At 41.3% G+C, this 21,067-nt stretch overlaps 1 pseudogene; it reads left to right on the forward strand.

The window, feature by feature from the left end:
- Positions 1 to 21,067, forward strand: part of LOC147425394 (uncharacterized) — a 101,578-nt pseudogene that overhangs the window by 15,781 nt on the left and 64,730 nt on the right.

The following is a 21,067-nucleotide window of genomic DNA, read 5'->3' on the forward strand; positions in this document are numbered from 1 at the left end:
AGAGAGAGAGAGAGAGAGAGAGAGAGAGAGAGAGAGAGAGAGAGAGAGAGAGAGAGAGTGGTTGGGGGGGGGGGGGGGTGGAGGGGGGACACATTGTGTACCCTGGTAAGCTCCTCAAGTCTTATTCCTTAGACTACCGAAGAATAATAAATACAGTGTGTGTGTGTATGTGATGCGTACATGTGTGTGTGTCCACATTGGGTGACTGCATGGCCACCAGTCCACTTAAACGCCAATGTGGCTTCAAGTGAGAGAGACGATAAGAAAGCTCATTCTATGTCCATCACCACGCGCCTACGTAGGAGCCACCACATACTAGAAGTAGACAATCTAATGTCTTCAGTCACATTTGCATATCCATGTATAGATGCTCCATGTGCATTGGAGAATATTCTTACACCTAGGTATCATGCAAGTACCTCAAGACGTCAAGCACTACTTGCCACAACCTCCTATCATGGTTAGCCATCTGAAAATGCACTTCTCTCACTGTGCAAGCTATTTTTGTTTAAATTATATTCATGGCATACTCCCACCAAAGCCTAATACCATGCAACAAAGTCTCATCACTAGAGAACAATCCACTAGCTGTCGAATAGATATCATGCATTTGTGGACCATACCTAGCAACATATCTAGATACATGCACAACCATACGTGGATTAAACCTAGCAACAGATCTAGATACTGCACAACCCTATATACGTACATCATCAAAACTTTGTCTTGATGTCTAGGCCTACTCACATCACACGAACCTATATCTAGAGGTCTAGCATCACCATCCAATGGCTGACATGGAAGCATGTTACTGGTATGATTGAAAAACCAGTATCCCTAGCACTGCATCTATGATGAGGTTTCATCAATGGCTGCCCATACTCCTACATAGTCACCCTACATGTCTCTACGATAAAAAATGCTTATCACGTGGGTTCAACAATAGGGTTTACTTTTTTCTAGATTTTTTCACATTTTCACATACAAAAGGGTGTCAAAAAAAAAAATTGGGAAAAAATTTATAGATTCAATAGGAAAAGGATCCCTTTTATTAGTGAAAAATTCACAGCTAAGAGGTTTTATAAATAGTCCTTGAATGCACACGATATATAGGTTTTACACATAGTGATACCCCCGAGTACATACCCCAGTAGGAAATATCTCCTTATATCCTTTTGTACATGCATCAATGCCTCAGAATAGGACATCCCAAGGAGGGTCACAAGGTGATCACATAATGGTGATCACATGATGGAGTCTCCCTACTTCGAAACTATGCATCTCTACCTCTTGCTACAACCAAGGAGCCTCGAGAGATCTTTCAAGAATCATTGCCAAAGGACACATAATAATCTAGAGTATCTGATCCACTTAGATCAAGCTCTTGAAAATATGGATATATGCCTAACATCCTTCAACACCACAATGAAGAACCATGAGAAAATGCCAAATGGACTATGAATTTTATGTGATGGGTATGTGTGTATGTCCATGTTGGGCGATCGACCACTTGAAATTTAACCCCAACAATGGTTGCATTAAATAATGGGAGGAGGAAATGCCGGCCTATAGTGTGAATGCATGCCATGTCCCACTTTAAAAAGAAGTCATGGCCATCATAAAATAATAAAATCTTGGCACTGTCTGTCAGCCTTGTTGAAGATGCCTTGGATATTGCATTATCCTTTAAGTGTTTATATGAGCTCAAGCCAAAATGCTTGAATTGGCAGTGCCCATGGCTCATGTTGCCCCTCAAATACATGGTTACATTGCACCCTTTAAATCAACTAGAGACATAGGCTCCACTGATCCGCTCACGTAAGGTCTCTCTCCTGATTCTATGTCACTAGAGAGAAGTTTGGCAAACAACACCGCTCACAGTGCCACGCGTGAAGTCTAATGTCTATGCTAGATTTCTCTCTCTCGTAGCTTACTACTTACCATGAGCTAGTTGACCACATTTTTGCTCCCCAATTGAAGATCCTGTTCGGAAGAATGGAAGCCATTACACAAAGAATCTTCAACAAATCTTTATTTATGATGAAATTCCCACAAGCAATGAATTATGACATCGAGTCTCCACTTGACACCCATGTCCTATACAAACAAAGGGTGTTCCCTCTGGGCTAACCAACCTCCCACTATTGCCCCTTTGTGTGCAAGGCGCCACTAAAAAATTGTAATGTTGGGAGTCTAGCAACTAGCCCAAATTTGTGACTAGAAATCCCTTAGTAATGCTCGGTCATCACGAGAGCTCCTGTTATAGACTCGAGCACTCCAAGCAAGAAATCAATAACAACTCATGGAAAAATTTTCAAAAATGGAATATATATATAAAGAGAGAGAGAGAGAGAGAGAGTTGACACAAAGACGGCGGAGTTCTATCCCCAGATGCAGTAGCCCCAAAGACTGGCGTCCCTTTCAGTATTTATCTATTATTGCTCCAAAAAGGTACAACTCCTCGTCCCAAGGGTATAGCTCACTGAGACTTTGCGACCAAATGCTCTCCAAAGATTGGTCCTCAGAAATTTTATAAACCATACAAGTGATGCCCTAAATCAAGGCCCCAAAAACACTCCAACCAAAAGCTCTTCTCCCAAAAGCAAGGCACAAACCTACTGGCCCGATAGCCAGCGCAAATGCAAAAATTTGTGCATAATGCCACCTTAGGGCCAGGGGGGGTCACTATTTGTAAAATTTATATATTGTGTGCGTATAAGGACTATTTATAAAACCCCTTAATAATAAAATATTCACTAATAAAAGGAATTCTTATTCAATCTATAAATTTTTTTCTAGCTATATCATTTTTTGAACACCCTTCTATATGTGAAAACACTATAAGAGGATAAATTCCACAGCTACTAGCATCGCTGCAGATTAACAAAGGAAAATAGAAAGAGAAAATATTGAGTGTGTGGCAATAACAACGGCAAAGGATGCGGTAGTGGTTTAACAACAATATACTCGATAATAGGAGTGGTAATATAGTCGCAATTATTAACGCGAATATTGCCACACATATTATCTCTCATATTACCGCGCATATTATCGCACATATTACCTCACATAATACTGCGTATATTAATGCCATACGAATTTTTAAAAATAAAGATGCTCATTTGGTCCATTCAATTTGGATGACCCAGATGAGCATCTTTATTGTTGATCTGCATATAAAGCTATCTGGTCTATGACTATCTTCTTCAAGAACATAGTTCACATCAACAGATATTGGTCGCTTCTTCTTAATACTCTTCTCTCACAAGGGAGCTCTATTTATTTTAGGGGGTCTGTATACTTATCTTTGACATTGAAGAGTGAGTCAAATCAACTAGTGATTTTTCCTATTGTGTGCACTTCTCACATCTTATGGAGTTCTTCCTTCTTTTGTTTGAGTTAGGCAGATGTTAGATCTTCTGCAAACCAAAATTTTGTGTCCTTGAGAAGCCACAATTTCTCAAGGATTTTGAATTGATCTCCCTTGGTCTTGATCAGAGTGAGGATTGCATGGTTCATTAGGGAAACTTTGGACTCACAAACGGGCCTTATAAGGAGTTTGACTTCCTCTCTCATATCCAAAACGGGCATGCGGCAAAATTTTTACAAATCAACTCTAAATTTGGTGGAGATTTGGTAGTTAGAATCTACTCTTCAAGCTCTTTCTATTGATATATAGCACGCCACGAGATTCCTCATATTTTGAAAGATTCTATTTTTTATTCTCTAGATTGTAGACGGAGTTGTCACATCATAAGAGAATAAAAAATAGAATCTTTCAAAATATGAGGAATATCATGGCGTGTTGTATATCAATGGAAAGAGCTTAAAGAGTAGATTCTAACTGTCAAATCTCCGCTAAGTTTATAGTTGATTTGTAAAAATTTTACCGCATGCCCGTTTTGGATATGAGAGAGGAAGTCAAACTCCTTATAAGGCTCCTTTGTGAGTCCAAATTTTCCCTAATGGGTGTGATGTTCATGTGTAAGAGAGGTGATTGTGGCTGACCCCATTGTACCATGTGGGCTATTGTTTGGATGTGAGCAACAGAATCATGGAACATTGAAGGTGATATCCTCTTGGAATTGTTGTTCACATAGCGCAGACACTACACTATCTTCAACCTTACCAAAGATGATATCTTGCACTTGGGTTTTGACCTCCTTTGTAAGGGTGGTATCTACTTCCACCTTTGTGTTATTGAGCCAAAGGTCCCCCTTTCCTTTCCAGTCACTTGGAAGTCTGCCAATGCGAACATTGAGAGCGATATCCTCTTGGAATTCTCGTTCATGTAGCGTGGACACTACACAGTCTTCAACGTTACAAAAGATGATATCCTATACTTGGGTTTTGACCTCCTTTGTGAAGGTGGTCTCTACTTCCACCTTTGTGTTATTGATCTTGATTTTCATATGTTCCATCTCTTCCTTTTTGTGGTTCTCCAACGTGGTGAATCGAGCCTTGATGAAGACGAGTCTATGCTTCAACTCCTCATTCTATTTGCAAAGCTTCTCGACTTCATTTTGAAGACCTGTGTGTTATGTTGTTTGTCTTTGGGGGTGTTGCCATGATCTCGGAGAATGTAGACTTTCCTTGAGATGAGGCTCGAGTGGCCATGATAGGCACAGGCTTCCTACGAAGAGACTCAAAGCATCACTGCTAGATAGTCAACGGCAACTCAAATAGAGTCAAAGTCAGTGCTCAAGACGAGTCTAAGAGTTGAGGGCAGCTTGGACAGAGTCGAGGTTGGGCTAGTCCAACAAAGTCGGGGTTGTGGGTAGCTTCGACAAAGTCAAAATCGTGCAAATGATTAGATGTGTGGGCAAGATGGTGTTGGTTTGGAGGGCAAAGTTGTGTTAACGATCGCCACAAGGTAGCCCCTCGCCCAGGGGGAGGTTGAGGATGACGCAAGAAAGATAAGTCTAGGGCTGCAATGTTGCAGAGAGAAAGAGAGAGGGCATAGAGAGAGGTATATAGAATACTACTAGCCATATCTCTACCTCTCTTTCTACACTAGTCTCTACCTAATCTGCAGACCTAGATAGAGAGGGTGTAGAGAGAGGAGGTAGATAGAGGAAGACAGAGAGGGTGTATCTACACCTAATCTCTCTATCTACACTCTCTATGTATCCTCCCTCTCTACCTAATCTCTACACGCTCTCTATCTACTCTATCCACATCTACTCTATATATCCTCTCTCTCTACTCATACCTACATCCTAACCTCTCTCTACTCTTTCTCTACACCCTTACCTCTATCCGCATCTCTCTCTACCTAATATTTATCTCTACTCCCTTTATCTATATCCTAATTTCTCCCTATATATATAATCTCTCTATTTTTACTCTCTATGTATCCTCCATCTCTACATCCTCTCTATCTACTCTATCCACACCTCTCTCTAAACCCTAATCTCTGTACTCTCTAGTCCCTCTATCTATCTCTACACTCTACGTATCCTCCTTCTCTCTGTTTACACCCTCTCTACTCCCTCTATCTACATCCTAGCCTCTCTCTACTCTCCCTCTACATCCTAATCTCTCTCTCTCTCTCTCTCTCTATCTATCTATCTCTCTCTCTCTTTACCTTCTCTACATACTCTCTACCTAATCTACTTAATCTCTACACCCTCTCTATCTACTCTATCCACACCTCTCTCTACACTCTAATCTTTTTCTAAATCCTAACCTTATCTATATAATCTCTACATATACCCTCTCTTTATCCCCTAATCTCAACTCTCTCTATTGCTACTCTCTACGTATTCTCCCTCTCTACATAATATCTACCCCCACTCTATCTGCTCTATGTACATCTCTCTACACTCTAATCTCTTTCTCAATCCTAACTTTATCTATGTACTCTCTACATAATCTCTATCTCTACCTTCTTTCTACTCTCTCTATCCCCTAATCTGGACTCTCTCTCCACGTAATCTCTATCTCTATACCCTTTATCTTCTCTCTCTCTCTCTCTCTCTCTCTCTCTCTCATCCAATATACACTATTTTAACACTTCTCCTCCCTTTAATCGCTCTTCTTTCATCTCTTTTCTTCCTTCTCTCTCTCTCTCTTCGTTTCTTCCACTCTCTAATTTCACATACACAAAATTGAATATTGCTCTCTCTAATCGCTCTTTAAAACCTTTTTTAATGTACAATTTCGTCATACTCTATCACCTTTTTTTAAAAATAATGTTTAATACCTAATGTATAATTTTTTTCTCTTTTTGTCGCTCTTTTCTAATGTAACATACACATCTTTCATACATCAATTCACTTTAAGTTAACACTAATTTAACATTAAACATACAAGAAGTTTAATGTGTAGGTGTGATGTTTAATTTGACTTTTTCTCTCTCTACTTAAACATCTATTTAGCATTAATCATGAAATCTAGTTAATCTCTACTTTAACATTAACCATTAAATATATGCTAAACTCTCTTTCTCTCTCTCTTTTCCTCTCTCCCTAATTACAAACCAAACAAGCAAGCAAGTATCTACGAACTAATCACATGCCTACAACAAACAATCAAACAAGGAAAGTGAGGTCAACCAAGCAAGTAAGAAGCACCTACACCAAACATGAAAGAGGTACAAAATATTTGAATCTAAATTTTCTAATGCGTGTGTGTGTGTGTGTGTGTGTGTTTAAGACAATGGGGGGATTATGTAGAAGCTTACCTCTTGTGTTCCTCTTGCATTCGAGTCTCCTTGTGATCCTCTTGTGTAGAGCCCTTTTGCAGTCCGCGCTCTCTTGAGTGATGGAGTGCTCCACCAAAGATTGATTGTGCATGTGTGTGTTTGTGTGAAGGAGAGTTGTGCATGTGTGTGTGTGTGTGTGTGTGAAGGAGAGAAAGTGAGAGAGAGAGAGAGAGAGAGAGAGAGAGAGAGAGAGAGAGAGAGAGAGAGGTAAGCTTTGAGAGGGAGAGAAGGAGGGAGAGGGGTGTGAGCTTTGAGAGGGAGAGAAAGAGAGAATATGGCCGCAGATGCGATGGTGGTAGGAGTAGAAGAGCAAGGTATGCTGCAAAAAGTGCGGCATATCGTGCTCTCTTCCTTTTTGAAATTTGCGAGGTAATATGTGCGGTAATATACACGTAATATTTAATTTGCGATAATTTACATGGTAATATTATAATTTACAAAATAAATCCTTCCCGTTCCCCTCTCTCCCCTTTGGCCATCCCATTTTGCTCTCTCCCTCTCTCTACAAATCGCAATAAAGGGCCACTATGATAAACGCTTTGAGAGATTTATAGTGAAATGTGAGAAAATATAAAATATAATAATATCCACTATTGAACCCACATGATATAGGTATTTTTATATTGTACTAACCCCCTCAGAGTGCCACATGGTTGCAACTCAAAAATTACAAAATCAGCCTCTATCCCTTTGCTCTATCCTTGGAGGGTTTAGGCTCCTTCGCCAGTGCTCTTCAAGTTGGTAGGATTTTTTTTTCCGTAAAACCCTAACCCCTTAGGCCCCATCATCCATAACTTTTCACTTCTTCTAGGCTAAGCTCGCCTTGCCCTCTCGACCAGTCCCTCATGATGTTCATGCCACATCACATACTTGTGACATACCTCCCTCTTGAAAGAATTGCAATCACCCTCAATTACACTTGCAAAATGGCCAAAGGACAGAAAATTTCTTCATTGAACACTGACTCTATGTACCCATGCACTAGACTTCACAAATCCAACACTTCTACAAAAACATCAGTTATTACTGATCACAGTACATCTCCATTAAGGGTCTCATATGTAAATCATGATCATTGTAACACACTTAGGAATCACATCCAGTTTGTGTTGATCTCTTCACGGATATCTTGATCTTCTAAATCTTGTTGCTATCATATTCATATCCTTGTCACATTTCAAGCAAACCATGACCTTGACCATTCTCACAAGACATTACATTCACAAAGCATGTAGTTCAAAAAATCACACACTTGGTTCACACTACACACTATGTTTCAATCATTCAACTTACGCATCTCATCTATTGAAGAACTCTTGATGCACCTAGATCCATGTATATGTAAAGAATGAGGATGCAAGAGAGCTACACAAGACAAGCACAAAGCACACAGAGATGGAAAGCTTCTTCTTCTTCTTCACAGAAAAGAGAGTACAAAATGACTAAGTGCTAAAGCTGAAAAGTAGCACATATGTACATGCGGTCACTAAGTGTGAACTCGCTAGAAGCGTACTAGGCTGGCACTATAAGTGTAGTCCAATTGTAGAATCACTGGCAGAGATCCTCCGTGTCCGTCACCTAACGCGCCAGTGAGTAAATACCGTAAGCGGCCAAGACCCGTAGTGGATGCCAGCTCAAGGTGTAGAGCTCGACATCTCAACACTCCCCCTCGAGCTCTGCATGTCGCAGAGTCCAAGCATAGTCCGGAAACGTCGAAGCTTCTCAGCTCCGAGGGCCTTGGTAAAGATATCCGCTATCTGCTCCTCTGTGCTGACGTAGACCAAGTCGATGTCGCCCGCCAACACTCGCTCTCGAACGTAGTGGTAATGGACCTCTATGTGTTTGGTCCTGGCATGGAACACTGGGTTCCTAGCCAATTGCATGCTGCTGAGGTTGTCACAATGGATGAAAATCTGCTGGTCCACCTGCACTCCCAAGTCCTCAAGTAATGTGCGTAGCCAAGCTACCTCGCACGCCGCAACTGCTGCACCTCTGTACTCGGCCTCTGTGCTCGATAAAGCAACCGTAGGCTGCTTTTTGCTGCTCCAAGTAACAGCAGCACTCGCAAAAGAGAACATGAACCCACTGGTAGATCTCCTATCAACAATGCTACCTGCCCAATCTGCATCTGTATACCCATACAATGCTAATGGTGCATCTGCTGCATAGAACAATGCGTAGTCAAGAGTACCTTGCACATACCTAAGTGTGCGTCGTACTCCATCCAAATGTGGCTTCCTCGGAAGCTGCATGAACTGACTCTCCAAGCCTACTGTGTAGCTCAAGTCTGGCCTCGTGATAGTCAAGTAGATTAGACTACCCACAATCTTCCTGTACATGTTGACATCCTCAACAACATCACCCTTCTCTGCACTCAGCTTTGCATTCACATCCAAGGGAATAGAAATTGGCTTACAATCAGCCATACCATACTTTGACAACATGTCCAAAGCATACTGTCTCTGTGATAGCCATACACCCTCTGGAGTCCTGATCACCTCAATGCCAAGAAAGTAGCGCAACTCGCCTAAATCTTTCATTTCAAACTCCTGTTTGAGAAGACCCTTCACATGGTCAATCTCCATAGCATTGTCACCAACAATAATAAGGTCATCTACATATATGGTAATGACCACAATCCCCACATCACTCTCACGTACATAGAGTGAATGATCAGCATGAGCTCTCCTAAAACCAATACTGACAAGATACTTGGCAATCCTGTCATACCATGCTCTAGAGCCCTGCTTCAAACCATACAAAGCTTTGAGAAGTCTGCATACATAATCTGGGTAACCTGGATCAACATAACCAGGTGGCTGATCCATATACACTTCCTCTTGCAACTCACCATTCAAGAAGGCATTCTTTACATCCATTTGATGCATAATCCATCCTCTAGATGCAGCCACTGCTATGACAGCTCTCACAGTCGTCATCTTTGCCACTGGAGCAAAGGTCTCCTCATAGTCTATGCCATACGTCTGTGCATAACCCTTTGCGACCAGCCTTGCCTTGTGACGCTCAATGTTACCATCAGCCTTATGCTTGGTTTTATACACCCATTTACAGCCAATAGCTTTCTTGCCACTTGGCAATGGCACCAACTCCCATGTGTCATTTGCTTCCAATGCAGCCATCTCTTCATTCATTGCATCATCCCAATGCACATTTCCAACTGCATCCTCAAAACATGTGGGCTCCACATCCTGTATCACCTTAGCCATGTAGGCTTGGTGATGCGCTAGATACCCATCATAAGTCAATTTCTGAACTGGATTTCTGACTCTATTAGATCTGCGCGGTCCTGGGTCACTCCTTTGCCCTCTAGCATCTTCTTGTACTTTCCTTACACCAGGTGTCCTGACAGCCGGAATTCCAAATTCCTCATCAAGACTTTGTTCAGAACCATCTGAATCCATGTCTACATGTGAAAAACCTGATGATGCATCAGCCATAAAGGGAGGTTCATCAACCTTTTCCTTTCCTTTTCGTGATACATTCCCTGTACCTGTTGGTGGAGTAACCTGCGTACGTAGTCTACCATTCCATGGTTTCTCAACAGAGCCACGAGAAGAGGACTCTTGTGGTCCACTCAAAACCTGTGACTATGGCCTCACATTTTGTACAACCACATCATCTTTTACATCAGCCCCAATAGTGCCATGTGCATTACTGTACCAGCTGCTCATCTCATCAAAGACTACATCTCTGCTCACTCGTAATTCTCGTGTAGTAGGATTGTAGCACCTGTACCCCTTTTGTTCAAGGGAATATCCCACAAGAATACATTTCTCTACTTTAGGATCCAATTTCCTACGCAACTCATCTGGTACATGCACGTAAGCTATGCAGCCAAACACTTTCAAGTGTGCCAAATCAGGCTTTGTACCTGTAAACTTTTCCTCAGGTGTTACATCATGCACCGTAGCTGTAGGTGTCCTGTTCATAATGTACACAACTGTATTTACAGCTTCAGCCCAGAAATGATGAGGCATGTTCTTCTCATTCATCAATGCACGTGCAACCTCTGCAATGTGCTTGTTTTTCCTTTCTGCGACCCCATTCTGCTGTGGAGTATATCTGCATGTAAACTGCCTGTGTATACCATGCATTCGCAGAAAATCTAAAAAATCATTGGAGAAGTACTCTCCCCCTCCATCTGACCTCAATGTCTTGATTTGCATATCTGTCTCCTTCTCAATCATGACTTTGAAGTCTTGAAAGTGACCAAACACTTCACTTTTGTTACGCATGAAGTAGACCCATACTTTCCTTGTATGGTCATCAATGAAAGAGACATAATACCTGCAACCATGTATACTTGCAGTATCGGTTGGACCCCAAACATCTGTGTGCACCACCTCAAGTGGCTTTTTACATACATTGCGCTCATGTGGAAATGAGCCCTTTGACTGTTTTCCAAACTGGCATGCTGCACACACTTTATGCATACCATCCACCTTGAATTTGGGCAAACCTTTTACAATCTGTTTTGATTGCATGCTGCGCAATCTCTGCTCATTGACATGGCCAATGCGTTTGTGCCAAATGTCAACATCAGCCACAACACCTGTGCCCTGTTCAAATAATGCAGCTTTTACCTCAGGCATGTCTACATTCAGCGTAAACATTCTGCCCACACATTTGCCCTCTGTGATCAGCTTACAGCCATTCTGGAAATCTTCTACATAACAGCCATTTGGATTGAAGCGAACCTGCAAACCCTGCTCAACCATTTGTCCAACAGAAACAAGATTCTTTGTAATGTTTGGGACATGAAGTACATCTGCTAAGTACTTTGATTTCCCACTCTTCGTATTTAGAGGTATGTCCCCTACATGAGCAATGGGGTGAGCTGTGTCATCTCCTGTCTGCACATAGCCTGACACATCTGGTTTGCGCATATCTCTAAACCACTCTCCACGAGACATGTGATTAGAGGCACCTGAATCCACATACCAAACATCATCTTGGGTGGAATTCTCTGCAGTCATTGTATTCATTACATGCTGCATAACAAACATGCGCTCGTTTTTGCTGTCATCTGTATCTCTGCTAGTAGATGCATAGTTGCCCTGTTCTCTCTTTCTACTTGCTTTTCCCTTTGGACAGTCACGTGACATGTGACCTCTTTCACCACAAGTCCAACATTCTCTACTATCTGGAGTATGTTGCTGCCTGCTTGATCCTGCACCACGACCTCTTTGACTCCCCCTGCCTTGAGACTGGTTTCCCCTGCCACCTGTATTGTTTTGTTGATTGACCTTCCAGAAATTGGCCCCTGCAACCCCTTGGGCCTCGACCACGACCTCTACCTCTACCTCTGTTGGAGTTAGAATAGAAGGCCTGTTCAGAATTATTTCTGCCATGAGAAGAAGATGTGTCAAGGTTCTTCTCCTCAAGAATAAGCATAGAAATCAAATCTTGGAACACGAGGATGTCGTCTCTTGTATTCATGGAAGACCTGAAATGTACATACTCATCTCCTAGACCATCCAAGCATGCATGGACAATGTCATCGTCTTCCACTGAGACTTTAATAGATCCAAGAGCCTCAATGATACTCTTGATCTTCAAAGCATAATCATTGATGGAGAGGTTGTTCCTCTTAACCTGATTTAGCTCTGACTTTAGTTGAAGCTTCCTGGCCTTGGTGTTCACCTCGAACACTCTGCCTAAGTTTTTCCATGCAATGGCGGGGGTTTCAGCATCCTGTAGATAGCCCATCATGCCATCTGTGATGCTCATAGAAAGCCAATACATCACTTTGCTTTGGCCTTGTTGCCAGTCCCTCAAAGCTTTCCTTTGTTCTGCTGTAGCATTTGCCTCGGGAATCTCTGGTTCCTTTTCATTGTCTCCTTCTACATAGTCCCAATAACCTTTTCCTTTTAGGAAATTTGTTATTCTGAACTTCCATGCAGGGTAGTTATTTTTCTCAAGCTTCTCAGTAACAATCTGACTGAAACCGTCAGACATCTAGAAGCACCAAGACAAAATAGCTGCAATCTGCAAAAACCTGCAAATCTGCTGAACCTGCTATCGTGGTTCCTGTAACGCTTTCTACACTCAACGAGTGTCCACAATCAAGAGTTTCACAACCACTGTACTTGTACAGTAAATCTCTGTACACTGCACTTTGGAGACCTGTTCAGAAACTTGTGCGAAAAACTTATGGCATCTGGTCGTGGATTGCGAACGAAGGGATTGTGATGCTTTTGCTCTCTTGCCTGCACCAGGCTCTGATACCATGTAAAGAATGAGGATGCAAGAGAGCTACACAAGACAAGCACAAAGCACACAGAGATGGAAAGCTTCTTCTTCTTCTTCACAGAAAAGAGAGTACAAAATGACTAAGTGCTAAAGCTGAAAAGTAGCACATATGTACATGCGGTCACTAAGTGTGAACTCGCTAGAAGCGTACTAGGCTGGCACTATAAGTGTAGTCCAGCTGTAGAATCACTGGCAGAGATCCTCCGTGTCGGTCACCTAACGCGCCAGTGAGTAAATACCGTAAGCGGCCAAGACCCGTAGTGGATGCCAGCTCAAGGTGTAGAGCTCGACATCTCAACAGTATAGCCAGCTCATCCTTCCTGATGCACTAACAATAGTATCCAATCATCTCATCCAGATAGAAATCTGGATGCATTAGAATCACATTCACTTCACATTCTCTTAACAATCTCGTTGATCTCTAATATATCTCTGATTCCCTTGCTTCTTCAAAACTCTCTAATAAACTATCAGATGGTTCTCTTGCTTCTTTGGTATTCTTTGCTAAACTATCAGTTGGTTCTCTTGCTTCTTTGGAACTCTCTGATGAACTATCAGTTGGCTCTCTTGGTTCTATCTTTTCCTTTGGAGACTCTTGCCTCTTTTAGGTGGTTGTCTGTAGGATAGGTCAATGAGCCGACATGCATACAAAAACCCTATTTGGAATAACCCATAAGTCCCTGAATGGAGTCAAACTTCTTCTGTAGGGGAAATCATTGTATCTCTTTGATTAGACCACAACAAAACCACTTAGCTTGGTCCTCTAAAGTAATCATCTAAAATGAGGACACTATCAAAAAGTGTAAAAGTTATAGCATCTCAAGTGAATAGCCTAATGTAATCCCAATATTTATTTTGGCTTTAGGTAGTTATTTTACTTATTTGTCAAAGTCTTAAGTAAGGAAATTTATTAAGGGGGGTACTTAATTAAGGGCCCCAAAGCTAGTATATAAGGTGCACACATGCCCTCATTTTAAATCACTAATTCATGCTGAGTTGATTGGTTTAGTAGCCTCTCCTTCTCTCTCTCTCTCTCTCTCTCTCTCTCTCATGCATTATCTCTCAGTCCTATGAGTTCGTATCGTTGACCTTGACATGGTATCACAACCTTGGGTGTAGAACTAGCATGCGTTGAAGAATAATAAGAAAAGAGAAACCTCGGCGTTTTTGTTCTCCTTGCTATTAATGTTTGGGTGGCCCTTGGGACCTGCAGCGTTTTAAAATTCTACTAGACAAACTACTCATCAGTGATGGTCCTATGATTCTACAACATTTTAAAATGCTATTGTAGAAACTACTCATGTATGTGCTGAAAAGGATACGTTACATTCCCTAAAAAATCCAAAAATAATGGGTTTTACAAACAAGTCTTGAACGCACGTGATATGGTAGTTTTACACACAGTGAACCAACCCCGTGCTCTTTCTTAAAGCGAAGTCAGAAATGCTAAAAAGAGCCCTTGAGACTCTTCAACTTTTTACTTATGCTTCCAGCTCTATGTGCAATATTGAGAAAGAAAAGATTGATTTCTAGTGACTCACTCGACCCTGCAAAATGGTAAAGAGAAGTTATAGGCAAGAGCACAATGTTGAGGCACCTATGTGCTCCACTTGGGGTGGGCATTGCAGATAATCAAATATTTGACTAGTTCTTGACCAAAATAATCAGTAAAATGAGAAGATCGAAGTGTGTGCTCCTTCCTTCCATAGTAGAGTCACGATGATTAATGCTTTCATGATCTCGTACATCTCATTTGTATTAATGCTGCTAAAAATGAGAAAATCCAATTGGAAATAATTTTTAAACCGTATCAAATGGTTCCGGTGGAAAAGCAACACTAAAGTCACAACCTTGTGCCAATGGGGGAGATGGGAATGTGTAGCGAGACCAAAGAATCAAGGTGGAATCACGATTATTGACCCCATCGTGCATGCAAAATCTTTGTGTGCCAAACTTGCTTGTCTCTGTGATAGACCAAAAATAGGAATGGACTATCATGGCTTGGGATACGATAAACCAACCAAATCTTGCCTCAAAAGGGGGCACATGGAAGAAGGCCAAAATGAAAAACAAAATTTTGGCGCCTTAACGGACACTCCTAAATCTTGGTGGCTACACAGGGAAACCAACACAAAAGTGTAACAAAGCAGCTTCAATCCTGGTATGGGGGGGAAATTTCAGATACTTTAGGGATTCCTCTCTTAATTGGTCCCGCTGGCTCTCCAAACTTGGAAAGGGTTTCTTGGACCCTTTTTGGAGGGAAGTTGCATGGCTAGTAAGCAACAAAGGGATTTCTAAACTTTGACATCTTTGGGATGACAGAAGCTTTCATTGGAAGGATTTGGAGCTCATAGTGTTGCATCATAATTTGGGCATATATATACGAAAGGCTTCTAATGAGTAGACTCTTGAAAATGATGTCACTCTCAATTCCACCTGTTTGCAAATCAGAAATAGATTGGAGAGCCTTGCATTGGCCAAAAGACAAAGTGTTCTTGCTTCCTAAGGTCCAAAGTACTTATAATGTGTTGATATGAAAAGCAGATTGGTTTGCCCCACTCAACAAAATCTTGAAGAAAATTGGGCACACGAACTCTAGCAAAAGAGTATTTATGCCATTTGGGAGATTAAATGGCCTAAATACATGAAGGTATTCTTCTGGAGGGTTCTTTGGGGAGCCTTTCCTACTGGAATTAAGTTGTGTGCTAGAGGGATCGGCTCTAACGCTTGCTCCAGCTATAGGTTAGCCTCAGAAGACCCCCTTCATCTGTTCAGCAAGTGCCCTACTTCACAGGAGTCCTACAAGATGGCGAGCAAGTTTCTTCGAGCGACGAAAAAAAATGAGCGAGTCCCTCAATAAGGTTTTTTGTGAAGTAGAGAGATTTTCAAAAGTGACAAGGGAAAAATAAAAGAGATGGTCATAGAGTATAACAAAGACATTTATAAACCAAAAGATCCTTACACACAAATCAATGTATATTAAGTTACATGACTACGCCTTCTCTAACAGTATAGTACACAAGAGCCATGGCAACTATGGAAGGATAAGGGAATTGTGGGCCAATGTGGGATTGTTTTGGACAGAATGGGCCTCACAAATAGGCTATATATGTGTCCATGGGGTGCTGATAGGACAACTATAGCCAATGAGAGAGAAGGACTATTTCTTCGGTATCCTAAGGCTACGTTGAGGGTTTTTCCTCTATGTCTCTTGCTTTGATTGGCAAAGCAAGTTTACATTGTCGTGCCTCTCAATACTTGGGGGTTCCCTCATAAACAATGGTCTTCCATCATGCATTTGTGCAGGAAGTGAGAACATAGATCTTCAAGCAATTAGAAAGAAAATATGTGGCTGACAAAACAACCAATAGGAAATTTTGGGTTATACCTTTCTATGCACCGTCACATCCATCCTTTGTTAGCCTCATGCCTCATCTAAACTTAGCCTAAGTACCGCTATATTTCATCTTTGTTGTTCAAGATTATAGCCTACGTTTCAATATTTTTTCTCGTGTATAACGAGCCACAAATCTATTGTTCTCCTGCATAGTGTTCACAAAAAATTAAAATTAGTGTATATTTTAACCGATGCAAATGATGAGTGCTATTTCAGAGGGTTGCAAAGGGTGTCACTCCATTTTGGGTTGTTGCTATTGATGAAAACCCCAATTGGTATTATAGTCGCATTACCATTGTCTACAAATTATCAGCTCGTTATTTTGGGTCTTTCAAATAGTTGTGCTTTTATTAAAGTTGCCATCTAGAGCCATGTACAGCCTAGTGTTACACATATTCTATAGTCGAAACAACAATAATCACCCACCGAAAACCAACAAAGCTAGCCATTGCATGCCCCACTTAAACAACACAATCTTTCTACTGCTCCCCACTAGTTCTGTGTTATAAGCCAGCAAGTCGAAGGATGGCGCTTACTTCTCAGTGATGACATCTAACTTGGTGGATAGCTTCCTCTTTGCACGTGTATAAGGCTAAATAGCTTGTTTGCTGCGAGCAAATTAACCAAGCAACATATGTAATTATCACCATCAATTAGCTACTCCTATCAAAGTCAACTGCTAAAAGGGTTGGAAATCTACCACTGTGTCATTGGCCCCTTTCTTGTATGTATTGTTTCCCCTCACCAATCCTTATCACCTCTCTACAAATGCGGTAGCTCTCATCTTCACCCAACTCTACAAAAGCAACTTCACCCAATTGCCATTTGATGCGGTCGTCTGAGGTGCCATTTAGGTATTAAATCACGACAACTATAATACCACTTGGAATTGTCATCAATAGCACTAGCCCATAAAGGAGTGAGAGCCTTTACAGCCCTATGAAATAGCACTCATCATTGCCTATTAGAACTGGTCGGCATCTGTGTGGATTGGTTTGGAGTAACTCTAAATGCAATAATTTGATTTAAGCAAAGGAAAAACTACCGAAATATCCCTTTAATTTGTGGAAATTCCCAGAATACCCATTAAATTTCAAAAATTCCCAAATTACCCCCAATGTTTTGTCATAAATTCCCAAAATGCCCTTCAAATTTTCCAAAGTACCCCTGGTTGTGAGAGAGAATTTCTCTAAAAATAAAACAAATTAAAACTTTTCACAAGAAAACTGATTGTCTATCATAGAAGATGCTAAAAATAGAATTTGAGTTGATTACGTAGGCTTGGGAGGGTATTTTTGTAATTTTCCCTCATTAATATACCATTTTAAAGGATATTACTCTTGCTTGCGAATGTTGCTAAAGGGATTTAATCTTGCTTTCGAATGCTACTGGAACTAGTCCGCGTCGGCGCGGACTGGTTTCGATAGCTAACTATACAAGGCTAAGGTGGAGGCGATACCTGGCAGCTGAGGGTTGCAAATGCAGCAAAACCTATCGGCTAGAGCAGCGGTGATACCAGCCCGGAAAGCAACATTGCTTGTAAATGCTGCTCGAACCAGTGCGTGTCGGCGCGGACTAGTTTCGACAGCTTACACAAGGCTTAGGTGGAGGCGTCACTTGGCGGCTAAGGGCTGTAATTACAACAAAACCTATCGGCTAGAGTGATGGTGACACCAGGCCGAAAAGAAGTGATTGATTCAACTTTGCTAGTTAAAAAATTGGCTGGATGATGGGGCTCCAAAAAGCTGAGCGAGGCCGAGAATAGCTGAGCAAGCACGTTTGAGCATGCTCGTGCACACACAAACACGCGTACTGCCTCACATTGTACCCATACTAGATCAATGCTTGCAGCGTTTATTCTGTCATGAGTAAAATAATATGGCCTTCACGGTGTACTGCATGTTGCAAATATTACCGAGAACGCAGCTGCACGCGTCGCCGACTCCACCTGATCGTGCGATAGAGACAGAGAGCGGCCACTCCACGCGTGCCGGAGAGAGAGAGAGAGAGAGAGAGAGAGAGAGAGAGAGTGTGACTGTTTTCCTCTCGTTCTTCCTGGGGACTCTCCTGCTATATTCTACAACATCAGCCTCCTCGGCCTCTAGTGCCGGCGGCGCAGTCTTGCATTCAGCTCTCGCTCACTCCCCCTAGGCGAGGACGGCCCTGTGGGGGGGCGTCAAGGCTCAAGATCCGCCCCTTTTCTCTAGCTGGAGACAAGAAGTCGTCCACTGTGTGCCACTTTCTTTCCACCAGATCGAGGCTCTCTGCACTGGCCATGAACTGCCCCTGCGAATACTGATCATATCGAGAAGTCAGACATGAGTACTACAATATGGAGCCTGGAGATGCATGCTGCTCCAGATGGGCGAGGGGGTAGAGCCGGCTGTCTCCACCCTCAGCTGACTGCTCATCCAGCCATTGTCTTTTCTCATTTGCACACACGTCCAGGTGGGAGAGAATCATTGAACAAGGAGGTAGTCAAAGAGAGTACTTTCAATAGAGAGGTCTACACAAAGAGTGCTTGTCCAAGAACTTGGAACTTGCAACGGATTCACATGTGAGTGAAAATTGGACTTTAGTGTTTTTTTGAGAAAAAAATAAATTGAATGTCACGTTTGATTTCCTAATGGATTTGATGGTGATTTCATTATGGATTTTTCTCCTTGACAAGTGTGTTGTCTTCGTGAGTCTAATGGCTTTTTACTATTTAGATTTAAATTATCACTATAGATCTTAAACACTTTTTATGTTCTGTGGTGGACATTAATTGCTTTGATTTTTTGGTTGTGCAATGATTATCAGAATATCTTTTGTGCAAATGACTGCCTTATCCATGGCTATTTCTATAATACTTGTATGACGTGACCAAAAGAACAATTTCCTCCTGGAAAATAAACTTGTGTCTTCAAAAATTTGTTTGTAACTTCACGTTCAATATATGTTGTGCTCAATGAGTAGACACATTAATTGTGTATGACGTCAACAACAAGCTCAGAGACTAGTGCGTATGATTCATAGTCATGTGTAGGAGATCAACGTTGACACTATTAATAAGCAACATTCTGACATTGATGGCCGAGATTTCTTGATCATGAGATTTCTTAGTTTTACAAGGTTATTTTGTGTACTTCTCATAGACTTTCTGAAATTTTGTTAGTTTTAACATTTTTTGATGTTTTTGATGCATCCACAATTACCGCTTTATATGTACTGCTATGACTTGGGATTTTGTGAGGGCCGCTCCATTGTGGTAATTGATGTATGGCCATTTGTGTTGAGAAGCTAGCTTAATTTAAAATGACATGATATTTTCTTCAATATACCTTGCACTCGCGTCAATTTGTCAAGGGTGATGCTCATCTTTGCTCAAAAATTGGCTTCGCTCGTTTTTCTTTGCTGGTTGATTGGAAAGCCCCCTTCACGGGGGCTGGCCACCTTGGGGGGTTCACTATGTGTAAAACTACCATATCACATGCGTTCAAGACATGTGTGTAAAACCCCTTATCTGTGAATTTTTTGTTAAGAATATAGCTTTTAAAATCTGTAAGTTTTTTTCAATTTGAAAAAATAATGTCCTTCTGTATATATATTTCTGTAAGTTTCAAGAACTTTAAATACCCTTCTGTTGAACTCACGTGATAGGTTACATTTTTATTAGGTGACCTCCCCGGGCTGGCCACTAGGGTTTTCAAACAGGTACGAAGGACTTGAAAGGTGTGACCTTCTTTACTGATGACTTGATCTTGGGAGGTTGTGGACTCTAAAGCTAGGCTATTTTGGTGTGCACCCAAACTACTAGATTTTGCTACCTAAACCAGGTCTGGAAGTCTATGAACCTTTGGGTATTTGAGGACAAACTGGCTGTAGATCATTTTGATGATATTGTGCCTCTGAGCATTGAGCTCATCCACTATGTGGGAGCAAGAAGAGGGTCATCTGACAAGGATCAAGAATGGATTCATGGAGTGAAATGCTTAGAACATCACCTCTTGTTTGGTATCCTCATTGATTGTGTTAAAGCCTTTGTTGGAACCCTAGCTCCCTCAAGGCACATGTAGTGCTTGAGGCCAGGAAATTGTATTTCTTTTGAGTTAATATAAATTATTGAGCATGAAAAAAAGAGGGAACATAGGTGCTTTCTTTGTCCACATGAAAATATGTCCTAAGAAAGAATCTAAAATTGACTAGAATGCTTTGTCGTTTAGCCCCATCCCTTAGGTCAACTCCTTGAGATTGGTAGTTTAGGAAGCTAAGCAACAGGAGACTTTATGATAAGAAACTCATAAATTGTTCTGATCATGTTAATGGCTAAACAATGATAGCGTTACTTAGTTCTCAAGATGTTATGTGTGAATATCTTGTGAAGTGTGCACATCTTTAGACTACTCCTATCCCCACCTTGTGTAGGGTTTTTTGGAAGGCATGGATGTCTCTCTCTCTCTCTCTCTCTCTCTCATGAATGCAATTATGTGAACTTGGTCATTCAACAAGCACAATTTACACATGCTGATTTGAAGTGTTTTAACACTAGTTGGGTACCAAAAGGACACTTTAGTGTCCTTTTTTGTGAATTTAAATAAAATGGTACATGAAATCCAAAACACATCGCAAGAAATGCTTTTGCAAACTTATAAAATGTTATTCAAAGTACTCATAGAAATTAAAATCCCCCACTTTTGATCATAACCTCA

Source organism: Adiantum capillus-veneris, chromosome 25, assembly GCF_014529385.1.
Source record: "Adiantum capillus-veneris isolate H3 chromosome 25, ASM1452938v2, whole genome shotgun sequence".
In the NCBI taxonomy this organism is placed as follows: Eukaryota; Viridiplantae; Streptophyta; class Polypodiopsida; order Polypodiales; family Pteridaceae; genus Adiantum; species Adiantum capillus-veneris.